Here is a 6,308-nt window from a genome sequence, read left to right on the forward strand (position 1 = left end):
TCCGCTCTCCCCATAAATGGGAAGCAGAGCGGACCGAAAACCCTTGGCTAGCGAAGATGCAGGGTAATATATTATTAAAATTTGGTTGTAAAAAAAGTTGAACCTTAGTATCCCTATCCTCCCCACTTTTTTTTTTTTTTTTTTGCTTGTCAAAGTTTTTTTCAGGTATGTTGTCATTTTTTTTCTCTTACTGTCACCCCCTTTTCAAAAACGAATATGTGCCTGCATTATAACGAGCAGATATCCCGGTTTAAAGGGAAAAGACTTTGTTTTTTAACGAAAAAAGATCTTATTTTTGAACGAGAAAATGATCTCGTCATTACAAAAAAGAAGATCTCGTATAGCAATTATCAGAGAAGATTTCGTTATGACGAGTTAATACTTTTCCTTATAAGTACACTAGTAAAATGTGCGTATCTACTGATACAATTTTAAAGACAATATAACGAAAAGTTAATCTCGTAATAACCATATATCTTTTACGAGATTTTTTTTCTTCTCCAAAATAATAGGATCGTTTCTCGTAATGACGAGATATTTTCATGTAAATTTTCTTAATTACGATATCTTTTATCATAAATATGAAATATTTTCTCATACTACTAATAAGGACATCTTTTTCATTATAACATGATCATTTCTGATTACGAGATAATTTTCTCTTAATTTCTCTCTTAAGAGGGCCGACTGGGGTTTTCATTGCGCAATACTTCACGCAGCATAGTAAAATAAAGCGTATTTACTCTTTTAAAGCAACTTTTTTAATATATATATATAATTTATATAAATTAACAAATTTACGAAATCTCAGGTTAAAAAATCTAATTACATTTTTAAATAACTTTTTTAAAACAATTTTTCAAATAATGGGTAGATAGACGTCGTAATTGTGTGTTTTTGACGTTATGAATAACTGAAGTTCTTTAAGCGGGGTCATTAATTATGTCATAAAATAAAAAGTATAAAATAGATGCTCTTGAAATTTTAAACATAGGAAATTGAGAATCTCACAATCATTTTTATTATTTTTTATGTAAATCTGTGGTATCTGTCATGTTTTGTTGTACTCCATAAAAACAGTAAAATATCATGAATTTTGACATTTTGAGATGCCCCCTCTGGAAACCAGATGGTAGAATTTTGTGTTTCTTCACAAAATGTACAATGTATTACCCATCAAATAATATAATTTGAGCAAAAAGCCTATAGTAGCATTTGTATACTTTGCTCCGAAGTGCGAAAAAATGGTATTCTCCTATATATATTAATAATCCTATATAGTAAATGTACCTGTATTTTGAGATGGTCCCTAAAAAATAACCAGACGGTAGATTTTCACTAAACTTGGCATGTATACTGAATACATATGGTATGAAATTAAAGAGTTTCTATATAGTAGTTTTCACACAATAAAACCCCAGTCGGCTCCCTTAAATACGAGATCTTTTCTCGCTATAACGAATTCTGTTCACGTTTAGTATTTGGAGATCTGTTCTCGTAAAAACAGAATTTTTCTCTCGTTAGAACGAGGTATTATAATTTTTGTTTTCCCGATGAGATTCATCTGCTTTTGCGTAATACAAGCATAAAGCTTGAATTTATTGGCCAGTGGGTGGTAATAGGTAGAATGTGTCGAGCAGGTCTACCACTTCATATACGTATTCCCTAAAAAGTGTTGCAGTCCAGGGGCAATGATTTCAGTATCTGTTTCTATAGAATGGAATATAATTTATGAATCAGGGTCCTGGTGTGCAACTAAAACATCATTGTCGCAACCACGGCCAAAATGTACGATCCTCTCCCATTCTAGGAGAGAGCTATATGCAGACTCCGGACCGTGGCTTAAGACGATGCTTAAACTCATAAAACACAAATTACTACAGACAATATACAATGTGAAGAGCGGATCGAGGAACTTTTCCTATATAGTATGAGGGAGGAGGGGGTTCATAACCAGGAAAAAAAAAAAACCCCACACACACACACAAAACAAGAGCCCCATGGGCCAAAACGCTCACCTGAGTAACTTTGGCCTTGCTGTTTTTCACCTGATTTCCCCCTTGTAGTACTTATTGTGGCCCCACCCTACCCCCAGGGGTTATGATTTAAACAGTTAGAATCTACACTACCCGAGGATGCTTCCACATAAGTTTCAGCTTTTCTGGCCCAGTGGTTCTTGAGAAGAAGATTTTTAAAGATTTTTTCTACATATTTCAATGTAAAACTTGGATTCCCTATTGTGGCCCCGCCCTACCCCCCGGGGGGGGGGGGGTGTCATGATTTGAACAATTTAGAATCTGCTTCCACATATGTTTCAGCTTTTCTGGCTCAGTGGTTCTTGAGAAGAAGATTTTTAAAGATTTTTACTACATATTTCAATGTAAATCTTGGATTCCCTATTGTGGCCCTGCCCTACCCCGGGGGGGGGGGGGGTGTCATGATTTAAACATTTAGAATCTACACTACCCCAGGATGCTTCCACATAAGTTTCAGCCTTTCTGGCCCAGTGGTTCTTGAAAGGAAGATTTTAAAAGATTTTTTCTACATGTTTTAATGACAAACTTGGATTCCCTATTGTGGCCCCGCCCTACCCCCGGGGGTCATGATTTGAACAATTTAGAATTTACACTACCCCAGGATGCTTTCACATAAGTTTCAGCTTTAATGGCCCAGTGGTTCTTGAGAAGTTTTTGAAAGATTTTTCTACATATTTCAATGTAAAACTTGGATTCCCTATTGTGGCCCCGCCCTACCACCAGGGGTCATGATTTGAACAATTTAGAATTTACACTACCCCAGGATGCTTCCACTTAAGTTTCAGCTTTTCTGGCCCAGTGGTTCTTGAGAAGAAGATTTTTTAATAACCCCACCCTATTTTGTCTTTTCTTGATTATCTCCCCTTCGGAAGGAGCTTGGCCCTTCATTTTAATAATTTAAACTCTCCTTACCCTAAGAATGATTTGTACCAAGTTTGGTTAAAATTGGCTCAGTGGTTCTTGAGAAGAAGTTGAAAATGTGAAAAGTTTACAGACAAGACAGATTGACGACAGACAATGGGTGAACAGAAAAGCTCACTTGAGCTTTCAGCTCAGGTGAGCTAAAAAAGAAAGAAAAAATCTCAAATATAAAACTCTCTCTCTTTCAAAAAAAGGGGAGATTGAAAATTGTTCAAATGTACGAAAGCCCAATGAGCACATTTTTGTAGGTACAAAATTTATTTTTTTCACATTGTATGGAAACGTCAAATCACTAATAAATGCGTATCTTTCTCGATATAGCGCAAAACTTTCGCGAATAAACAAGAAATACTTTATTTGAATAAAGCTAAATTTTTGTCTCTTGTGCTCAAGTTTGGTTGAAACTGACACTGATATTTGAGAAGTCTATAGACTACAAATGATGGGCAAACTTTGATCAAGGAAGGAAGCTCACTTGAGCTTTTGGCTCAGGTGAGCTATCAAAACCCTTTTAATGCTATAAACAAGTGACCCATGGCATCACAACATTAACTCAAGGTGCTTATCTTTTTTTTTTTTCTGGCAAACAAATGTGAACTAAAACCATCTTTTAAATTAGAAAAATGAAGCTATCAATAAATGTACCAATTTGGGAAGTAGGATTTTGTCTTCAGTGACAATATGCACCTACCCTCACGGTACACATCCATCAGCACATACATCACCAGTTGAAATAAATGCATGTATTTATTGTCACCTCCCTGTTAGGGTTACATTAATAAGGATGGTGAGATCAAAATTACGTTATGCTTTGCGTGTAAGTACATATTGTTGGGTTGCCTATGTGGTGCAGTGGTTAGACCTTGATACTCCAATAGTTCTGGAGTAAAGAGACAATCCTCATATTACTGGTTCAAATCCCACTGTGGGACATGGAGACTGGTGCTTTGATGAGACCGTATAAACAGAAGCCCAGTGTAACAGAAGGTGTTGGCATGAAAAAAAAAAGATTCCCAAGTGCTCAATGGCCATAAGTGCCGAGTACAGCCTTTCCATCAGCAATACTGGTGGCATCCCAATATGAGTGAAAAATTCTCAAAGGGACATTAGGCAAAAACCCATACATATTGTTGCCAGTAACAGTATGTACAAAGTGATGTACTGTCACACCCCTCAGATCATTTAAGAAAACCTTGCTGCAACCAGCGATAAAACACTCAGCAGCAAAAAGTTTAAATTGAAATGATTTATAACCAACAATCTTTCAATCTAGTTGAGACAATCCTCAGGTTATGTTTTCCTTTGATCTAATTTTGTTAAGATCAAATCTTGGATATTCAAAGCCTATACTTGCACTCCATCTTGACAAAATCAAAAGAGTATTCAATTCTCATAGGTTTTTATTCACTTTGTGTAAATATTAAACGACAATGGATGATCACTATATTGCTGTCTGGTGAAGTTTCAACAATTTCATAATTATACAAAACGTGTATACATATCTTCTAATAATGACAGTATTTACTGGACAGGTCAACCACTTGTCTTACAAACACTACACAAATCTGAACTATCACAGGGTTTACAAAACAACACTGGCCTGTTCTAGACAAAGGCAAACCTAAGTCTCAAAACAGACGATATCCTGTTAGTGGGTTGTAAAATATCATGTGATTTTTGGTCTGGAGTTTTGATATAAATAATGCCTGGAAAGTAACATAGTAGCTATATATAATGAATAAAATCCAGTCCTAAACGTTTTTTTTTTTTGTCTGAAGCTCAAAATTAGCAGGTCAATTTCCCGACATATTCATAAGAGATTCCTGATGAAGATAAATTTTTGGATATGTACAATTCTACCATAATAAACCTCTAATATTTTTATTGATAATAAAGATAACCAATTATCAAATTGCTATTAAATTCAAATAAAATTAAACATTGGTATTAAAAAATGGTACTGAAATCCTGATATTCTATGATCAAGATAAACATTCAATTTTTGTGTCCAAGTTTCAAAACACTGAAATTGCAAACTTCTAAATGTGAACAGCTGTAAAATACAGTACATGTATCTACAAATCAGGTGACACAATCTTAGAACTGTAAACAAAGCTCAACAGGTCAAAAAAGAAAAAAAATAGGAAGACCTTGAAGAGAATAACAAGTTAATATTATTGATATGAAGAAGGAAAGAACATGACAGATATGACTATCACATAAATCTTCAGAAAATCCTGTTGAAACTTTTCAGTTCCTGCTAATTTTATGACCCCCTGCACTACAATAAATACGACACTGATACAAGAGAGGTAGTGTAGTTATTATTGTACTGAAATGCATTTTTGAATAATTCAAAAAGAACCATACATTTATATCAAAGCAAAGAAAATACTGCCAAGTATGAAGTGTGCAATAAGGAGAATTTTAAAATATAAAGCACTGGGGACCTGATGTAAGGAATTAACAGAATGCTTAAAAAAATAAGAGATTAAAATTCAGCAGTTATGAATCAAAACAAGTTTATGACCATAATAAACACTATTTGGATTGAAGCATGTGTATATAAGCACTTAATCATCTACTAAAGATATGAGATCTTGCACTGTGGTGTACATAAACTACTTACTTTTCAAAGATTCCATTTCAAAAGTCAATTTACAATGTACCAGGTAATTGTCTTTATTAGCAGAACCTAAGTTTCGAGTTTATATTGCACAGTTAAAGAGTCAATCTCGAGATATCTGATAAAAAGTTTCAGAAAATGTTGCAAAATCAGGCTTAAAGAAAGAGAATAAAATATGATTTACAGTGTATGTGACAAACCCTAGTCAATACCATAGGAATGCTTTTGAAAGTTGTTGCAAAAAAAATCTCTTTTTAACACCTACAAGAAATGATCTAATAACTATTATTTGTCCTTGACTAGATAAGTAAATCAATGCTGAAATTAAATTTCCCTTTTTCCCATGCCACTAAAAAATCTTTACTTTCTTGGATTTTGTCTCAGAACTGCCTAGAGACAAATATTTAACCAGTCATGACCCCACAGCTCAACTATGTATAAAATGTCACAGAAAAAAAACAAGACAAAAATGCCATAAAAGGAACATCTTTGGTAATTTCAAAATCAATATGAGTCATAATACAAGAATCGCAGGAATCTCCTACCAGAATAAGTATTTGGCAAGTTTGATATGGATGGACAGTTATAATGTGTATAACAGTGAAAGTCAATCAGGAAACTGTACCTATGTAATTCATGATATGGTCAGATTTTTTGGTACTAAATACAAATACAAACAATTGTAATGTAAGGTGAATATCATGTGATGACTTTGAAATGTATCC

Source organism: Saccostrea echinata, unplaced genomic scaffold (genome assembly GCF_033153115.1).
Source record: "Saccostrea echinata isolate AGI-Se365-2 ecotype Australia unplaced genomic scaffold, CSIRO_AGI_Sech_v1 ptg000010l, whole genome shotgun sequence".
NCBI classification, from domain to species: Eukaryota; Metazoa; Mollusca; class Bivalvia; order Ostreida; family Ostreidae; genus Saccostrea; species Saccostrea echinata.